This window comes from Aedes albopictus, chromosome 1, assembly GCF_035046485.1.
Source record: "Aedes albopictus strain Foshan chromosome 1, AalbF5, whole genome shotgun sequence".
In the NCBI taxonomy this organism is placed as follows: domain Eukaryota; kingdom Metazoa; phylum Arthropoda; class Insecta; order Diptera; family Culicidae; genus Aedes; species Aedes albopictus.
The window spans coordinates 68172787-68194076 of NC_085136.1; the positions used below are offsets into that span (position 1 = coordinate 68172787).

The 21290-nt window shown below is 43.9% G+C and overlaps 1 protein-coding gene across 1 annotated transcript in view; it reads left to right on the forward strand.

Annotated features, from left to right (window-relative positions):
- Positions 1 to 13987: 13987 nt before the first annotated feature.
- The window catches only part of LOC109401821 (serine/threonine-protein kinase 32A), a 551348-nt gene continuing 544045 nt past the window's right edge, over positions 13988 to 21290 (forward strand). The window contains exon 1 of the mRNA XM_062844769.1: positions 13988 to 15092. The gene's annotated coding sequence lies outside the window, so the exon portion shown is untranslated. The remainder of the gene's footprint in view (positions 15093 to 21290) is intronic.

Below are 21290 nucleotides of genomic sequence, written 5' to 3' on the forward strand. Positions count from 1 at the left end.
GCAATTACAATTTTATAATTGCTGAAACTGCTAATCAATTATAATTTCCGGTGTTTCATTTTTTCCATAGTAATAGTTTACCGCGTCCACGCGGAGGGTGGATGATTACAACAAATTAAATTATGTGGGGTAATTCATCATGCGGTTACAACTGTGCAAATGCCTGCGGTTGGTAAATGTTAATCATTTGTGGAACACTGTACATGTAGGAGGGAATTATTTATATTTGCTGACAGGGTTTTTACTCCAAATGCAACAAATTGCATGGTCGATTATGTAAAATATTCCGAGCAATTCACGTAACAGTGCCAAATCCTTCCTCAGCTCGACTAGTAAACTAAAAACTGTATGTTAACTTGATCGACACTTACAGAAACCCGGGCAGAGTTCAAGTACTGACGATCAAAATGTGATATTGGTTTGTTTGAGATAAGAGGTAAAAATACTGAAAATAATAACAAAAATTTGTTCTTGAACCATCTAACCAATAGCAAAATATGTATGATATTTGAAGATCAATCAAATAGCTCACTGCTATTGGTCAGATCTTACCAAGAGCTAAATGTGCTATGATGATGATGTTCCAGGAGTAAAATTGAGATATTATTTTCAGTACTTTTACCTCTTATCTCAAACGAACGAATATCACTTTTTGATCTCCATATCAAAATATGCTATTATTGAGTTTTTTTTCCTCTGCTTGGGAAGTGCTGACATTCGATCCTGCTGTTGTCATTTTCTGGGAAGCTTAGTCTTTTTTATTGGCAACATTACGATACTATTTCATAAACGTTACAAATGCTGTAGTGAAGCCAAATGAAACGAATGTGAGTCAGAAATAACATCGACCATCAATAATTTAATTTATTTACAATGGTTGCTTCCGCCGCCAGGTCTAAATGAATCAGGTTAATCAATTATGTGTACTTTGGTTGACCATACACAAGCATATCTGAGGTGTTGAAATTTAAATGTACATCACGATATACTTTGTACGTTCGTTGTGGCGTGGCAATCACAGATTCAGAAGACCACCATGTTGAAAATAATGAAAAAATAGACGAACGTAATTCAAAGTTTCGTAAGCAAATATTGGCAAATCATCGGTAACGGCACTGCAAAGGCTGATTACAAAATTTAAACAAATAGTTTCAAGCTAGCAAGATTTTTTTTGCTTGACATAGAAGTTTGCTATCATCTTACAATAAGGAATTCTTAAGCTTCCAGACACAACCAATATTCAAGTCGTTGAAGAATTCCGGTCTGGCTTTCATCAGGGACAGCACGGAAAGCCGCGGTTTCGGCTTGCTTAAACTAGTGTAGCCCCCCCTGGCAACAGTGTAACCCTTTCGTGACGAACCAGCACAATTGTGCTGTTGAGCGGTAGCAGTTTTGTATATTATTTTCATCTGCTTAGACTTTGTTTTATGTGATGTAAACTGTTTCAATAATCCAGCCATTACTTATACTTGTTTGTGTGTAAACAAACTTTTGTTTACGTTGTCTGTGAGATTTACCACAACAAGGTAAACAAAAAGTGGAAAAAAACCGTAAAACATGAAAAAGTTTTGTCTGTCGCATAATTTTTATTTCCGATTTGTCTAGGTAGTCAAAGCTAGAAATCGAAAGATAAAGAGTAGTTCTTTCAAATGAGGTAAAATAATTGTTGCTTTGTTGGGAAATCTAAGAGTTCTGGAGAGCCAAAGTTGAGTCATTTGTATGGAGATTTCAATTTTTTGTGCTCCGTCACGAAAGGGATAAAAGGCGAACACGAAATTATTGCGATACATTCAACCAACTTTTTAACCATTGGTAACAATCAACCAAATTTTGCACATTTTTCATTGATGTGTATTGTTTACATGCTGTCAAACTCGAAGTCGTGTTTTTCGATTCAATGAAAATGGAGGTGAATTAACGCGAGTCGAGAGATCAAATTCTTTCTAAACACCGCGAATTGCCTGATCTGTCGCACTGGCAGTTGGGAAAATGTTGAACATTCACCATTCAACCGTCTCCAGAGTGTTGAAGCGGTTCCAAGAGAGGTTCCCACGGCAAAGGAGCTGGAAGAAAACCGGGACCAAAGAACAAAAATACGGAGGGAAAGCTGAAGCAGATGATTAAAGCAAATCCCAACGTCTCAAGCCGTTATTTGTCTAAAAAGATCGGCATGTCGCAGAGCTACGTCCAGAATGCAAAGAAGAGAGCTGAACTACATACATACATGGTACAGAATTTCCCAAACCGCGATGAGCGGCAACAATCAACGACTGAAACTCGGGCAGGGAAGCTCTACGAGAAGTTGCTGACAAAATATGGCTGCTGTGTGACGAACGAAGAAACGTATATAAAAGCCGATTTTAAGCAAATTCCGGGGTTGGTGTTTTCACCGGCAAGAGGAAGTTCGATGTGGACGACAAACTTAAGAAGAAGAAAATGTCGAAGTTCGCCTCCAAATATCTCATTTGGCAGGCCATCTGCTCTTGCAAACTGAGGAGTGAGCCTTTCGTGACAAAGGGCACAGTAAATGGCGAGATCTACAAATATGAGTGCCTCGAGAAGCGCCTTTTGCCGTTCTTGCAGCAGCACGACGAAGCTCCGCTATTTTGGCCAGATTTGGCATCATGCCACTGAAATTAGTCTATGCCACTATTCTAAAAGTGTCCTGGAGTGGTGTAAGGCTAACTCTGTCTATTTTGTTCCAAAGGACATGAATCCGTCAAACTGTTCGGAGCTGCCCCCGGTGGAGCAATAACTGGGCAATGATGATGTGGGAACTTCGGCAGAGCAAGAAGATAGTCAAAGACGAGAAGGACATGTTAAGAAAATGAAAAAAAAAGAGAAACTGGTACCGGATGACACTGTAAAGATTTTGATGGAGGGCATCAAGCGAAAATGCGTTCAATTTTACACTCAAGGCTCCATCGATTAACTTATCTTTTGATTTTTGAAGTGAATCTATATAATATATATATATATATATATATATATATATATATATATATATATATATATATATATATATATATGTATATATATATATATATATATATATATATATATATATATATATATATATATATATATATATATATATATATATATATATATAAATGAGTTTCAATTCCCTTTGAGGCAACAAAACTCACGAACGGATGAACCGATCAGCATGACTTGCACGGTTCGATCCGTATTCGTGGTGGCTGTGTTTATATGTACAAAAAGTTACGAAAATCAACTAGAAAAGTAAGAAAATAGATAAAGTGCTGATTTTTCATATACTACGAGACAAACTAGCGCGCTCCATGGCCTCAGTAGTCACGCAGTTCCGTGGGACAGACCCCATCACTAAAGCTACGCAAATCGAGGATCTACTTTTTACTGTGTGTGTTAACTGCGCTGGCAGTTGTTCCAACGTAACGTCTTGGCCACCTGAGACTCTGGGAAGGATCAAAACAGGATGTTCAACCAGGCCCGGATTAAGGATTGTGGGGTCCCGGGGCCCGAGCGGATGTGGAGGCCCTTCTGAGAGATGACCAAAAATGTTTTTCCTTATTTTCGAACAGTACTTGAGCAATATGAAAAATAAAGCTAATGTTAGCAAGCAAAAAAGGTTTTTGTGGGGGCCCCAAAAATGTCCAAAAAAATGCCCCCCTGCCCCCCCCCCCCCCCTTAGATCCGGCCCTGTGTTCAACATAAACTACGCATGCAAACGACAAGCTTGATTTTGGAGACGATCTGATTGGCGACGTCACGCAGTTTGGAGTCAATCTATGGAAGAACCCAGTCCGGCACAATGACGATAGGATGTGATCAGGAATAGTAACACATGAATGTAAATCTTTCCAAGCGAGTGTTCCATTCCTTGAATGTGGTTAACAGAAGAAGAGCGACGGTATATTGGAGTTGGATGCGATTGTTGTAAACGTTCAGGATATACGTGAGGCTACTCGCGGTGTACCAGGATCTGATTTCTTGCGTAATTTTTAGTATGAACAATCCACGGGCGGATGACCAAATGCTTCAACCTGATGCTAGAAGGACCGTGTAGCTATCAGTATTCATTACCAGGGATATAAATTATACTCTGCCAAAAGGTCAAAACTCATCTGATCCAGTGAAATACAGATCAATAACGTGCCTTTCGAAACTCTACAAAGTGTTGTCGGTAATATCGAGGAGGATACAATACCATGGCTATGAAAATAACGTGACTGAAAAACAGAAAGAGTGTCGCAAAAACATAAGACTGCAAAAATCACGTCATAGATATAGAGGCGCACTTGTACCTTCCCAAGGCGATACCTTTGGTCCACTGTGGTTCTGTCTTGCCATGAACCCCTTCATCAGAGCACTCAACCAATGCAATGCAATTGAGAGACGCATTGTTTCAGGAAAACGACTTTGGACTCCGCAGAACTCTACGATATAAAAATGTTTGCCATCAAACAAAGGTGATTATCTACGAAACGCTGAGAGACCGGTACTGCGGAACTGGAGACGTACAGCCATGGACCGAGTCGAATGGAGACGATCCCTATGTACAGCAGAGGACACTCAGGCCTTAGTCTGAACGGTAAGGGAAGTAAGCCGTCAATTGTAAAGTAATAGAAGAGGCGTTAGAATTGTCCACACCTTCTTAATGGATGACATAAAGCTGTTATTCCTGAAAAGGTATTCGCCACACAACGACCAAGAAAACTGACGAACAAGATCTTGCATTGCGTCAACCGTGTTCTGAGGAGCTCTCTTTTAGCCGACAACAAGGTGAAAGCGATCAGTTCTGTGCCCTTGTTGATCTGTAACTACCGCGGGTGGTTAAGTGGACCAACACTGACCTCGAGGCATTAGAATGCGCAGTACGAGTTTACTGTTGGAGTAGAGATGGAGCAGAGATCTGTTCAAGGCGTTCACGGAGTTTAGGTCCTACTCCAAAATCTAGACTGGGAAGAAGCGAAGACTTTTTCATGGCGAATGGCATTCGTCACTGTTGTGTCTACCCAGGTAACCAATAAGCAGTTAAAATGGCATTAATTCGGCACTATATGCGCCTTTACAGCAGGTAGTTAAATGCTAGTCTGTCGTATATGCGCCATAAGTGCTAATTAAATGCAGGTTTTGGCCCGATATACGGCTGATTAAATGCTTATCCCTCCTATCCCCCACATTGTCAAAAATAAAAACAAATATTTTCCCCTGCCCATTTTACGGCTTCCATTCTCTTCTATTTTTTTCTCACTCTCCCGTGAAACTTTTGCGGCGCGGAGCATGGTCGGAACTGCCGTTGTTGTTGATTTTTTTGCTGATTTCGGCCAAATTAGGATTCGATCCCTCGATCCTCGGGTTGACGATGCTGCTGAACCGCGCTACAGGGTAAGCTATAGATGATTAGATAATGTGCGTTGGATTTTTGATCTATTTAAGGCTAACACTGGCAGTTCCTTCGTTATGTTATGGGCTCGGGAGGTGTTGATAATGAAATCAACCATAGGAAGCCAGCAATGGAATGTTTTGATTTGTCTTTATTTAAGAGACTTTCAGCCCTTGGCTGGTTCGTCTAATGGAATGTATTTGCCATGGCATGATTTTCCCATTAATCTTCTTCGTTGTTACCTATGAATGACAGTACATGCAAATGATAGTGGCTTCTACAGCCATGATACGTAAATTAGAAGTGGAAATGTTTTGAGCTTTTCGCATCGCTCATCTCTCTTAGCAGTTTTATGGCAATAAAGTAGCAGTTATGATGCCTGTTAACCAAAACTTACTGTGCATTTGAAATGCTACGCAACTGCTGTCAGAATTTAAGTTGCATTCAAATTGTTAATGTAGGGCAGTTTAGCAGTCGAACTGCTATGATACGGCAGTAAGCAGGTCGAATGCAGATATGGAACAGAAATACAGTTTATTCAAATGCTTATTGGTTACCTGGGTACCTATTAGTAGTTATACTTTTGGTTGTACCTATAGTGTGTATAAGCTACCTCAACTGCTACCATCATCAGTATAAATACGGGTAATCAATGGATCCCAGGTCCGAGACTGCACATAGCAGTGCACAAGCCTTGGGATTGGTAACATCTTTATTATTCTTCATTTGAAGGATGTAAAAGTCACGATACGACGGTGCCTCACAATCCGGAGCAAAACAGGTTGGCTGATCGCATGAACCGGATGATTCAGTAGCTAGGAAGATGTCTGATATACGAATGCAAGTTGGACAAATGGTTTTGGGCGGAAGCTTCGTCGAAAGTCCTTCACTCAATCATCCGCTGACCGACGAAGGGCATGAAAAGGTTACGGCACAAAAACCGGATCTGTCGAATCTACAAGTCATCGGGTTAAGAACTACGGCCTACGTGTGAAGTGGGACCCCAAGTCAGAGCCGTGTATTCAGATCGTGTTATTAAATATTTGAAGAATACAGTCCCGATTCGTTCGTTGGCGGCTCGTTAGATGGGCCATCTCGTTGGTTGAATGTTCACTGGTTGGGGCAAAACCCAATTAAAAAGCACTGTCAATGTCAAAATCGATGTCAAAACGAGTTTGACGTCTGACCCCCGTCGCATCGCAGCTCCTATATACAGAACGTTTGTGTAAGTATGCGAGTGTTTCGTGACGTATTTCGCGTCAGTTGCGTGTGTCTGCAGCATCTGGATCAGTTGTCAGTTGTAGTACTGGATGAGCATTAAGTAGTTCCGACGGCTTTCACGGGTGTTGATCTACAAGAAGTCAAGGATGGCGAGCTACAGGTCACCGTGGTCAACCAGGAACAGGCCGTTGCAGACTTTGCCGTAGATATCAGTAGTACAGAGACAGATGCTAAACGCAACTAGGCACAATTGCTGGAAGAGCCCAGTTCAAAGAGACGAACCAGCCAAGGGCTGAAAGTCTCTCTAATAAAGACAAATCAATCAATCAGCCCAGTTCAAGGCAACTTGTTTTTTTTTTCGACGATGGCCACCATCTCGCCGAAATATATTGAGGTATCCGAAGACCCTGATACGCTGCAGGAAACGCTAAGCCGGAACGACCAGGACCAATGCACTGAAGCAATGGAGGCAGATTTTGATGCGTTTGAGATGCGAACGAGACTTGGTGTCTGGTGGATTTTCTGAAGGGACGGAAAGCTCTGAAGAACAAGTGGGTCTTCAAGGTCAAAACTAATCCCGATGGTACCATTATTGAACGTTACAAGGTAAGATTTGTGGTAAAAGAATTATCGCAAGTAAAAGGAGTTGATTACAGTGAAACGTATTCTTCGTTGTCCGCAGTTCAAGCAGTGCGAATCCGGCGTGTTTTGGATACAATGATGTCGACTGGGCGAACGCGGAGACGAATCGATCTGACAGTGATTACGTATTTCTCAGGCCCCTGGCATCAGTGAAATTTATCGTAGCCAACATCTAACTGCCTTATACTCATATTCGTTGAAATTGAAACGAGCGTGTAATCAACAAACGCAGCTTTTGTTTGATGTTGTGAGCCACACACGAAATCACATTCACAATGCGTATTTGTTGGGTTGCCTATTCAACTAATCGCATGCTCCTCTTACCGTACATTAATATTAAAGCGAGTTTGAAGTGTTTTGTGATCATAAGAGGTGGAAAAAATGATTCCAAAAACTGATCAACAAACCACAACAAACGTTAAACAAAAAATTGTTGATGTTTTCGCATTTGACAGTGGGCGCTATTTACTACAGGGGACTGTTACGGTCTTCTTGTTTTCTTACCCCGCATAAAAATTATGCTGCTGTGTTGAAAGATAGGTTGTCAGCTTGAGCCCTACGCTTGAGCCGCTGTTATGCTGGCTACGAAAACATTGCATTGGTGGGATAGGGATGCCAATTCCTTGATTTACTAGCGCCCAGGACATCCTGTCTACCATGATTCCAATGCATTGATATAGGTCGTGTCAGGGGCCTGGTATTTCTGCAGTGTTGCGGAGTGGTTTCCTAGAGTTCCAGAAGGCAAGCAACTGTTGCTCCATCGACCACAGAAGCGTAATACATGACACTTTTCACGTTCACTCAAGCAGCCGCCTGGTACCATCAACGTGTCCTTGATCATCAAGTGCAACAACAAGAGTTCAATCTGCCTGGCTATTTGGCGAGGGCGAAGCCTATCGACATGCGACACCACTTCGTTCGAGAGCAAGTACAGGAAAACTAGATCAAGCTGGAACACGTGGCTTGCAATCTTCAGAATATCCTGACGAAGGCGTTATTTGAATTCAAGCTGCAAGAAGACAGGAAGTTATTAGGTGTAATGCAAACACTCAAGGAGAGATGTTAACGTAGTAAGCATTGGATTTGTATCCCCACAGACGTTTTTCAACCCATCAGAATACTATGGATATTGGATAGGTACAACGACATAAGCGCATCGAGGAGTAGACGAACAGATATGTGAATTGTGAAGAACGTCGTTGTAGTAAACGTTCAATCACAGCAGGCATCTAGTCAGGACTCAAATGTAAACGTCAGTTTGTTGGTTAGCCTTCGTGATGAATACTTAAACATGTTACAAACAAAACGATGAAGTGGTCAATCCCCATTCCTATCGCTGTAAATGTCCAAGCAACGTTCTCCGGCATGATAACGGAGTATAACTGTTGAAGTAGGCACATATAAGCAAGTGCGATGCTAAGCATGCCATGAAATTAGTTTGTACCTAGTCATTTAGAAATAAATCATCAGTTATTGTTAGACCATCAACCGAGACGGTTGTTCTTTTATTACAACTCCCCAAGAGGTTGTGGGCCCTGCGCTTGGGCATCCGTTGCCGTAGCAACCAATCAACAAGTGAAAATTTTTCTCAAGCCGAAGCCGAAATGGAGAAAGTTCAAGTTCCGAAGCTGAATGGATCGAATTACAGCAGCTGGAAGTTCAGCACCGAGCTGCTGCTGATCCGGGAGGACCTCTGGAAGTTCGTCACCAAGCCACGGCCGGAAGAAGTAGCTGCGACGGAAAACGTTCCGGTGAATGCTGCTGCCGTTGAAGCTTGGGATTCCGGAGACCAGCGTGCGCGAGCCACAATCGGTCTTTTGATGGAAAGCAACCAGCATGGCCTCATCAAACAGACGAAAACGGCACGCGAAGCATGGGACAGGCTGAAGGACCATTTCGAGAAGCCGACGCTGACATCGAAGGTATCGTATCTGCGAAGTTTGATCGCCAAACGGTACTGCGAAGGCGAGGACATGGAGAAGCACGTGCACGAAATGGAGGAAGTTTTCGAGCGCCTCTCCGTGGCAGGGCTGAAACTGGACGAAAAGCTGCAGGTTGCGCTGGTGCTGAGCAGTCTCCCGAAAACTTTCAACACTCTAACGACCGCGTTGGAGAGTCGGGCGGACGACGAGCTGACACTGGACCTCGTAAAAACCAAGCTGATCGACGAAGTGACGAAGCAGGGAAGTTTCGGCGAATCCGTTTTGAAGGCTGGATCCGGAAAGAAGGTAATCGTTTGCCACTACTGCAAAAAGCCTGGACACAAGCAGAGGGAGTGCCGGAAGCAAGCCAGTGACCAAGAATCGGACACCAAGGGCGACCAGAGAAACCGGAAGAATCCATCCAAAGCGAAGGCGGTTCGTGAGACGAATGGCAGCTGCGCTTTCACCGTGAAGGGGACCGGAAAAACTGGATGCTGGATCGTCGATTCGGGGGCGACATCACACATGTGCGCCGAACGGGATTCATTTCTGGACCTGGATGAAACCACCTACGAAAAAGTCACTCTGGCTGACGGGACGATGACAGCTGCGAATGGCAAAGGGACGTGCGAATTGGATTGCTGCGATCTGCAAGGTAACAAACGTTCCATCACCCTTTCAGACACTTTGTTCGTGCCGAAGTTGGAGTCGAATTTGATCTCCGTGCGCAAACTCGTTGCGAAGGGCGGAAAAGTGATTTTCGATACCGACAATTGCCGCATTATGAAGGGTGAGCAGGTGGCAGCCGTGGCGGTTCCGACCGGTGGGTTGTACTGCATCAAGAACCCTCACAACGCCATGAAAGTCAACGACACAGCGCATACGCCAAACTGCCAGCACGTGTGGCACAGGAAGCTCGGCCACCGGGACAACGATGCCGTTCAGGAGCTTTTCAAGAAGAAGCTAGCGACCGGCGTGCTCCTCGAGGACTGCGGCATTCGATCCGTGTGCGAGTGCTGTCAAGAAGCGAAGTTTGCTCGGCTCCCGTTTCCGAAGAAGGCCAAGAAGCAGTCACAACAACCGTTGGACCTGATCCATGCAGACGTGTGCGGTCCGATGAAAAACGTTACCCCAGGAGGATGTCGGTACTACCTCACAGTGATCGACGACTATTCCCGGTACACAACCGTGTACTTTCTGCGAGAGAAATCTGACGCTGAGGAGAAGCTGAGGGATTTCGTAATGGAGGTGAAGACGACGTTCGGCAAACCGCCGAAGATCATTCGCTCCGATAATGGTGGTGAGTTCAAGAACAGGTCCCTGGAGAAGTTCTTCAAGCAAGAAGGTATCAGGCAGCAGTTCACTGCACCACACACCCCGCAGCAGAACGGAGTAGCAGAACGCAAAAACCGCACGTTGAACGAAATGGCGCGGTGCATGCTTCAGGATGCAGGACTACCGACGAAGTACTGGGCAGAGGCCGTGAACACGGCGAGTTACCTCCAAAATCGACTACCGACTAGGTCACTGGAGGTCACACCATACGAAGCGTGGTGGGGAGAAAAGCCGGACCTGAGCCACGTGCAGCCATTTGGAGCTGACGCGTTCGTGTGGATTCCGAAGCAGAACCGAACGAAGCTGGATGCAGCAGCACAGAAGATGACCTTCGTTGGGTATTCGCCTCAGCAGAAAACGTACCGATTCCTGGATAGGCGTACCGGGTGCGTCATTAGTAGCCGTGATGCTCGGTTCATGCCAACGAGCAGTACCCAAGAAGAAGAAGAAGGCAATGGAAGTATCATCGAGTACCACTTTCCTTCGACCGACAATGTAAAAGCTAATTCATTTCCTATCGTTGCAGGGGACGTTCTCGGTGAGCCAGCGGACGATGAAGAAGAATTTGCGTCGGGTCGGTCAGATCCGGAAGATGAGGAAGATGGGGACGACACGTCCGTCGAGTCGCACGAAGACACTACTCTCACCGAGAATATCGATGCCGTTGAACGTCCCCTCAACGCACCGAGAGGACCATCGTCAACGAGCACGCCGATACGTGTGTCAAGCCGACTGAACAAGGGAGTTCCACCATTTCGATTCCGTGAAACCAGCAGCCTGGTGAGTCAGCAAACGTGGGAACCACAATCGCTAGCAGAAGCGCTGGCGAGCCCAGAGCGGGACCACTGGAAGGCCGCGATGGATGAAGAGTATGCAGCTCAGCAAGAAAACTCCACCTGGGACATCGTACGTTTACCCCCGAACCGGAAACCGATAGGCTGTCGGTGGGTTTTCCAGAAGAAGTTCGACGAGCATGGGAATGTGGCGAGGTACAAGGCTCGACTCGTCGCGAAGGGCTGCAGCCAAAAATTTGGTACCGACTACGACGAGGTCTACGCGCCGGTTGCGAAGCACACCACTTTCCGGGCACTCTTAACGATTGCAGCTCGTCGGAAGATGCAAGTGAAGCATGTCGATATCAAGACGGCATATTTGCACGGCAAGCTTTCGGAGACCATCTACATGCGGCAGCCGCCCGGGTATGAATCCGGGAATCAGGAAGATGTGTGCCATTTGAGGAGGAGCTTGTATGGCCTGAAGCAAGCCGGAAGGGTCTGGAACCGGACCATCACCGATGTCCTGAAGGAGCTGGGATACGAAGCCACGGAAGCTGACAGCTGCCTTTTCGTGAAGGCCGACAAGTCGTCGTTCATCTTACTGTACGTAGATGACATGTTGATCGCCACCGAAGACGACACAGAGTACCAGCGAGTACGGAAGCACCTGGAAAGAAGATTCAAGATTACTTGTCTGGGTAATGTGAAGCAGTACCTCGGCATCCATGTCGAGCGACAAGAGGACGGAGGATTCCTGCTTAGTCAAGAAAGCTACATAGCGAAGGTTTTGGCTAGATTCGAGATGGAGCAAGCAAAACCGTCACAGATTCCGATGGATCCTGGCTACGTCACCGCAGAGCAAAAGGAGGAGAAGGTAATGGCCACCACCGACAAATACCAGAGTCTAGTGGGCGCTTTACTCTACGTCGCCGTATGCACACGGCCGGATCTGGCTATCACGGCGTCCATCCTCGGGCGTAAGGTCAGCAAGCCAACGGAGAGCGACTGGACGGAAGCGAAGCGAGCGTTGCGGTACTTGAAGGGAACCGCTGGACTGAAGCTGCAGCTAGGAGGAGATGGTCATCTCGAGGGCTACGCTGACGCGGATTGGGCTGGTGATCGCGTCGACCGGAAGTCAAATTCCGGTTTCTTGTTCAAGCTCGGAAATGGAACAATTAGCTGGACAGCACGAAAGCAGGAGTGCGTAACTTTGTCGTCCACCGAAGCGGAGTATGTCGCACTCGCCGAAGCAAGCAAGGAGCTACTCTGGCTGCTGAAGCTGATGCGAGGACTTGGCGAGAACATCCGGCACCCAGTGACGATTCAGGAGGACAACCAGAGTTGTATCTCTATGCTGAACGCTGAAGGAGGGACGAGACGGACGAAGCACATCGACACCAGATACAATTTCGTCCGGGATTTGGCCGCATCTGGAATCATCAAAGTTAAGTATTGTCCGACGGAGGATATGTTGGCTGACGTGCTGACGAAGCCTCTAGCTCGGCTGAAACTGCGGAAGATAAGGGAAGAAGTTGGCCTGCAGAACATCGTCCTTGAGGAGGAGTGTTGAAGTAGGCACATATAAGCAAGTGCGATGCTAAGCATGCCATGAAATTAGTTTGTACCTAGTCATTTAGAAATAAATCATCAGTTATTGTTAGACCATCAACCGAGACGGTTGTTCTTTTATTACAACTCCCCAAGAATAACGACCTGGCGGAGGAGTTGAACATTGAGATGCGACACCTGAAGGACGACCGTATTGTTTCGATTGTCTTTTCGGCGAACGGAATTGTCCATTAATCTCTCCTGAAATCCCTAGACGAGCTGGAATTGAACAAAGACCTGAACTGCATCCAAAAAGCGATCATTCTTGCAATTTGATTCGGGTAATGAAATCCATAGAGCCTTATTCTCTTAGATGTTTTGTGAGTAGTGTCAAAACTACATATAATAAAAAGCACTTAGAAAACATTCCACAAAACTCTCCTTCCCGCTTCACCGCCAAAGTTATTGACCGTTCCCAAGAGCATTTCGCTTGAATCAAACATCCACATGTTGCTTCAACCCGTAGGTCCTCCTCTCCTCTTCTCCTCTTCTTGGCGTAACGTCCTCACTGGGACAAAGCCTGCTTCTCAGCTTAGTGTTCTATGAGCACTTCCACAGTTATTAACTGAGAGCTTCCTCTGCCAATGACCATTTTGCATGTGTATATCGTGTGGCAGGCACGAAGATACTCTATGCCCAAGGAAGTCAAGGAAATTTCCTTTTACGAAAAGATCCTGGACCGACCGGGAATCGAACCCGTCACCCTCAGCATGGTCATGCTGAATACCCGTGCGTTTACCGCCTCGGCTATATGGGCCCGTAGGTATGAACAATCGATACGGCCGGCCCACAAACCGTCATCACCGCACCACGATAACATCCGGACGGAGTTCCATCCATGTGCTCTCTCTCTCACCCAACTGGTTCCTCTCTGTTTTGGTTGCGCTCGTGTCGACGTCGTATCTTCCGCTGCCGCCGAGTCGAACCGGCTCCATCAGACAGAGCCCTCAGCAGCTGATTTTCCCGAACGTTCCGTATTTCCCGACCCGAGTGGGGGGAGGATGAATCCCGAATCCCTACGATGGACGGACGGGTGGGCCTCTACTGTTCGTTCGTAGTCAAAACAAGCTTCCACTGGCCACTCGGTCAACAGTCTAGCGAGTAGAGTTGATCCGGTCGGAACGTGGAAAGGTTTTGCTTTTGGTGGTTCCTTTATGGTCGGTCGCCGTGACGGATAGTGCGTCTCCATTGGCGTTTTTACTACATAGGTACTAGAAAGTCGAGTCGAGTGTCGGTCGGTTAGATACAACCAACAGCATTCGCTTGTTGAGCGTGACCGCGAACGGATGTGTGCATCTTAGCCGCCTACTACTATAGATGTTGTGACGGACGAAACCTGTTGTCCGTTTCAGGAGTGCGGTGCCTACTTTGTTGTGGATTATGGTTGCTACCGTGGTTACCAACGTCTCGTCGTAGCCTACTGGGATTGGGATTGAGGAAGGATATTTGCTCGGATAGTCGGCTAACCGGAAGCTGTTACCCTCGAAGGTTTTTTGTTCAGTATCCAGGGTGCTGCATTGGAAAAGATAAGAATCAGTGAAGTGTAACACTGTAAAGGAAAGGAAGAGTAATACCAATATTTCAAAAGGATAAAATGGTGCCCAAGTGCTGAAATTTAATGGTTATCGTTTCGTTGATTTATGCTTTAAATGCATCGTTCCAACACAGGCCCCAAGGAATAAAATAATCTGGGTCAGAGAAAGAAATCGAAGATTTCGGATGAAAGCCGTACCGGAAGTCGATGGGAGCTATAATCTGGGATAATGATTTCGCTGCTTCCGCAATACTCCAAACGGGTGGCGCCCAACCAAGAAAAAAATGCCGCAGTCTCGGCAGTGGAAATTCCAAGTAAAAGCGATTACGGAAGTGTATTTTGATTGAAAAGAAAAGTAGGCCGTGAAGAGGCTCCTTTTGCTGCTTTGTCGGTCAAGGCGCAGTGAGTGCGGTTGCGGTGTGCCGGCGAGACAAAACAAAGCGTGCGGAGGACGTCGAAGCAAGCGGTGCGTGGTTCGGTTCCGTTTCCCCGTTGTTGGTGGCGGTTGTGTATTTTGTTTTTCTGTATAAAAGAATAAAACAAGCAATAGTGCTTGAAATCGGTGCAAAAAAGTTGCCCTAGAAAGGTGGAAGCTAAAGTTGAAAGTGGATGTTCCGAGAACGAAACGCACAGCGCAACGGAGCGTGCCGAGGTGCTCCACATGGAACGAACAAAACAGATAGGTGAGTTGCTTTAGAGGTTACTTGGTACTATACCAGTTTGAATATGATATTGCAGTAGGCTATGACAATTTTCATTTCATTATATACCTCAGTTTTTCGTCTTTCTTCAGTAAACCGTGGACTAGTTAACATCGTGTTTCATACCATCCGCGTTGTTTTTTTAGGTGATTGATTGTTATGGAACAACCCAACTTCTCAGAAGTCCCACAGAAGTGGCTTAAAAGATGAGACCCATAAATTTTTGCGCGCTCCGTTTCTTGGAATGCAGAGATGGCTCATCGGTATTGTGGTTTTCGCTTACAGCTTCTCGATTGACAAGTTAATTGCTCTGTGAATTGGAGCTTAAAATTACATTACCGAGAGTGCGGTATTCCATGCTGTATGCCAATGCCGGTAGCTTTGATTGACGTTATCGTTAATTGGAGTGGGGATTCGAAGAAAGTTGAAAGCTTTATATTTTTTTTCCTACGTAGATATACTTACTCCGAACTGTTGACAAATTCTAGAAACCATTGGTAGAAGTGATAAACATGCAACCACTTCGAGTAATCTAGGATTCTTTAAAGGACATTAGACACATCTACTATTAAAAACTAGGTATATTTTCCCTCCAGTAACCAGTTACTTTGTGAAGAGGTAAATGTAGAAAATCAATTGATTACTACAACATTACTACCAAAATCTGGTCTACGCGGTTTATGAAGGAAAAATTCATTAATGACGATGCATTTTTATCATTTTTCGGCATTTTCCTGCCCCATATAGTATAGCAAGCTCTCCCAATTCCCATACATGGCTCGTTGCACTATCGAGCAACCCAACTAACAATCACTCATTTAACAGGCACCATTATGACGGATTAATTCAGCATAATGTTGAATAACATTTGAATTATTTTCACGTACAACCTATGTTCGGGTTTTGTTCACACAAATTTGGAGAAGTTATAAAGCATCATGTTGTGCACCAACTTAATTTTTTGTTGTACAAAGCGTTTTACAAATGTACAAGAAAGTTGTTATTAAGCATTGGCAAAAATGACTGAAAATAAATAATATGCAAAAATGTTGAACTCTCACGAGTGTAATTATTCGCTCTCATGTTGAGAACACCTATTATGTAATAAGAATTACATATAAAATTACCTAAATCCGGATTAGAACTCGAGACCTGTCGATTGCCAGCCGCATGCCTTCCTATCTGCGCCATCCTAGAGATGGTGAGTTGCAGCACCCAAAGCAAAGCATCATCTTCCCATGACTCAATAATGATCATTCCTGAACTTGTGTTCAGCAGTGGTGAATTAGCACAGCACGTGGTAATCAACTGAACAACGCTTATACTTCAACAGCTGTTCAGCCCAAAACACGTGTTTTCCATTCTGATTTCGCTGTCAGTATTTTCATCGCACGGTGAGAAAACTTGTATCGAATGCGGCCAAAAAGTGTTGGTTCTTATTGAAGATATTGTTTGCAGACGAACTAATTGCGATATGAATATGTTTTTATTTTTATTATTAAATATCGATCTTTAAAAATATATGACAATATGTGGTGCGGTATGGTCTTGGACATGGTGCATTCACAGCATCTGTTCAGGTAATCTACTCATGCTCAGTCGAAGATCCGTTAAGCAATTTTTTTTATCTATGCTTTTGTCATGGAATCTTGATATTATGTTCAATAAATAGTGCATAGGGTTGTTTAGGTATACTTGAAATGTGTCAATTTCTGAATGCTGTTTGATTATCTAGGTGACTGTGGGAACAATATTCAGTAAACACGACAGCACTGAAATGTCAAATGCATCGATCCAAGCGTCTCGTACAATCTAACTGTTGCGGAAGATAAAAAATATAATAATCAAGGTACAAGATAGCTTGTTACAGACTATATAATAAATAAATGCCTCATTTTTACGTTGATTACATCTCTTGGCACTCAATGTTAAACTACATAACTCTATTCTCTTTTATTTTATGTGATTCGTTTAAAATTTTGGTTCTTTAACAACTTGGTTGTCTAAACAGTTTTAGCCATGATTTATCCCATAATCCGAACAAAGTTCCAAGTCAAACAATGACGGGCTGATGGCGTTTATTTGACAAGTGAAAAGCACATTGTTCAGGAGCATATGCTTATCGAACATCAGCCTAATAAGATGCAGAGAAATGTTTTGTTTAACTCTTTTGTTAAAGAATCAATGCTTGTCGGATAAATTTCTTGTTAAACTTTTGAAAAGTGTTTTAATTTATCATTGTTGATACCGATGAGGAAAGTCGAACATTGACTATTTTCTCAATTGAAAAATCATTTAAACTGTTATGTGTTGAGCATAATATTAGTTCAGCTATCATTACCATTATTAAGCAACAATTCAGCAAGCTTGCTTGTTTGTGACTTGCAATTGTTAGTTGGGAATTCCTTAACAGCCCCCATGGAGTAATCCTCGGTGGTATTCCAGGAATATTTTCTAGATGAATCCAATATTAGGAAAAATCCAGGCAGAAAATCCAGGAGTAATCCTGGAAGGAACCCAGGAAGAAATCCCTGAAAAAATCTCAAGAGAAGTTTTAGTGCGAGAATCCAGGAAGGAATCTCAGGAGAAACTTGGGGAGGAAACCCGAGAGGTATTCATGAAGAAATCTCGTAATGATTCCTGGAGAAAATAATGAAGGATAAGCATAAGGATTTGCTTAAAGAATCTCTGGGGAAATTTCAAATGGAAGTCCGAAAATAATCAATGAAGAAATCTCTGGAGGAGCCCCTAAATCAATATCGGGAGGAATTTCTAGAAGAATGTTGGAAGGAATCTTGTGAGAAATTCCAAAAGCAATCCCAAGAGATATCTATGAAGGAAAAACAAATAAGAAAACCTAGAAAAATAGTTATAGAAATTTCGGGAAGAATCCTTGGAAAAAAATCCGGGAGGACTCAATAAGGGAATTCCATGAAGTAAGTCCTATAAAATTCTCTGGATTTGAGTCCCTACAAAATCCAGGAGTAATCACTGAAAAAACCTCGGAAGGTATTGATGGAATCTCAGCAGAAATTCCTATAGGGGTAATTGAAGGAATCCCTGAAAAAGTCGCAAGATAAAATAGTGTATAAATGTCGAGAGAAATTCCTGGAGGAATGTAGGGTGGTATCCTGGGAGAAATCGCTGAAGGAATCTCTGAAAGAATCCCGGAAGGTATCTGTCTCTAAAAATTTCTTAGGAGTGATATCTAAAGGAATCCCGGAAAAAACTCTTAAATTCTTGTGACGTTTAGGGGGGTGAAGTTGCTGTGCATTGAGCTGAAAAAAAAAATGAATTTTGTCCAATTTTGGAGAGCTTCGCTCTTCGTTCGATATTACGTACAAATAAATTTTCTCTTTGTACGTTCGAAGCAAGCAGATATATTTTTAAATATTTTTTTTATGCTATGGGTCTCCAGTTTAGCCTAATGATAAAGGCTATAGAATGCCAATCCGGAGACGGCGGGTTCGATTCCCGTTCCGGTCGGGAAAATTTTCTCGGCTCCTTGAGCATTGTGTATTGTGAGAATCTTTCTCTGTAATGATTATTCAACAACTGTATTCATTATTTGTATACACTTTATTACCGATACTTCAATATTACATACAATGATTCACACTCCAGACAACAATAACAATATCTCCGCATATGACAGATACTCAATGTAAACATACACGCTAAACGTAATAGAGTAATACAATAATTTATTATGTGCATACCACAAGGTACCACATGTATCATTGTACTTGCCTTACAATATACAAATCTATGCAATGACAGGCAAAGAAGGGCCTTCAAATAATAACTGTGAAAGTGCTGAAAGAACACTCAGTTGAAGCGAGGCAGGCTAAGTCCCAGTGGGGACGTCGAGCCATAAAGAAGAATAAGAAGAAGAATCATTGAAAAAATCTCGAAAGGAGTCAACTTGGATATCCTCAAGAGTACACTGAAAACACGCGATCAAAATCAGTAAGAAACCACCGAAGGAATCTCAGCAGAAATTTCTGTAGGGGGGCATCCATTTAGTACGTCACGCTAAAAATAAGAATTTTCGACCCCCCCTCCCCCCTTCGTACGGGTTTTTCCTATACTTAATACATTGCTTGTCACACTTTTCAGAATCCCCCCTCCCCCCTCTAAGCGTGACGTACTTTATGGATGCCCCCTAGGAATCATTGAAGGAATCCCTGGAGAAATTCCAAGACAAAATAGTGTAGGAATGCCGAGAGAAATGCCTGGGGGAATCCCGGAAGAAGTCTCAGAGGAAACCTCAGGAGAAATGTTTAAAGGAATACCGGCAAGAGCTCCTGAAGAAATACGGAAAGGAATTCTCGAAGGAAGCCCGAGAGAAATATCTAAATAAATCGCGGGAGTAAACCCAGGAAGAATTCTGTAGGAATCCCTGGGAGGAATACTAGAAGGGATGAAATGTCCGGAAATGTCCTTAAAGGAATTCCGGGAGGAATCAATAAAGGTATTCCAGATACAATAAGGTTATCCATAAGACAGATGCGATCGGCTGATTTTTTTCTGTTTACCATGTGCTTCTGACGTTCGATGAACGGGGTGACAGTTGAAAACAAAGGAATTTGTTAAGCACCAACGAACACTCGACGAAATTTAGTTAAGTTGTGCTCACACTGTGTTTACACTTTCAACTGTCACCCCCATCGCGGTATGTCGCCATGGAGAGATGAAAACGGTAAAAAAAATCTCAGTTGGAATTCAGGCAGAAATCACGGAAGGAATCCCGAGGGGGTTCCCAAAAGGAGTCTGAAGCATTTCTGAAAAATTTCTAGAGGAATCCCCGGAAGAAATCCTCAAAGGAATTCTGGGAGGAATACCAGAAGGGATCCCTGATAAAATGTCGGGAAATGTCCCTGATGGAATCCTAGTTTGCGCCTTTGTTCGGCAGTTGTAAACAGTGACATTCACGGACCTGTCAACTGAAAAGGCCTATTCTTGGATGAAGCCTAGATAAAATAAAGAAAAGAAACTTACTAAAGGAATATTATAGGTAAAATCCGTACAGAAGCTGGGAAAAATCAATGAATGAATCCCGAAAATAATTCCGGGTGTGAAATACCGAAAGAAATACATAAAATAATCTTGGTAGAAATGTAGAATTCTCTGGAGAAATCTCTGAAGAACTTCAGGGAGGAATCCCTGATTGAATTCCTGATAGAATTCTCGAATGATATTGCTGTGTGCGTTCAAGATGCAAACGGTGCCCAAATGCGCTCCGAACGCGGTAACACAGTGTTACCAAAGGCAACTTAGCAACCATAGCCAAAACCATCGCCAACCTAGGATTCAAAAGCTCCCACTGACATCGGGTTACTTGTTAGAAAATCTTATCGCATTTGGTGCTCTCGCATTTGATATTTGCATTCCGAATGCACACAGCAATACTTTGCAGAAATTTCTAAAGAATTCCCAAGAAATCCCCGCAACGGAATTATATGAGAAATCAATGAAGGAATCCCGGAAGAAATCTCTGAAGGAATTCCTGGAAGAATGCTTGAAAGAATCCGTATAAGAATCTTGGGCGGAATCCCTTTAGGAAATCGGTAAAACTAAATAACAAAATCCTGGGAAGAATCCTGGAGGTACCTATCTCGAATGTACCTACCTTGATACCTTGTTGGCTACAAAGTAACTTTACTCCAATGCCGAGCGTATAGTAGAGCACCATCTTCGTCGGTCTTGGGCGATGTTCCTCCAGTTTCCCCGAACGTTTAGGGATCGTAGATCTTCTTCAACCGCGTGCAGCCAGCGAGTTCACGGCCGCCCACGAAGTCGCCTACCTCTACCGGGTTCTCTGCTGAATATTGTTTTCGCTATTCTTTCTTCCGACATTCGCACTACGTGTCCAGCCCACTGAAGTCTGCCGTATTTTATACGTTTGACAATATTCGCATCTTCGTACACTTGGTACAACTCGTGATTCATGCGTCTGCGCCACACTCCATTTTCTTGTTTCCCACCGAGAATTGTCCGCAGCACTTTGCGCTCAAAAACTCCAAAAGCTTTTCGGTCTACCTCCTTTAACGTCCACGCTTCGTGACCGTAGAGGGCAACCGGAAGAATCAGCGTCTTATACAGAGCGAATTTTGTTTGCGTTTGCAAGTTACGGGACCTAAGCTGGCTACGCAATCCGTAAAAGGCCCTATTCGCAGC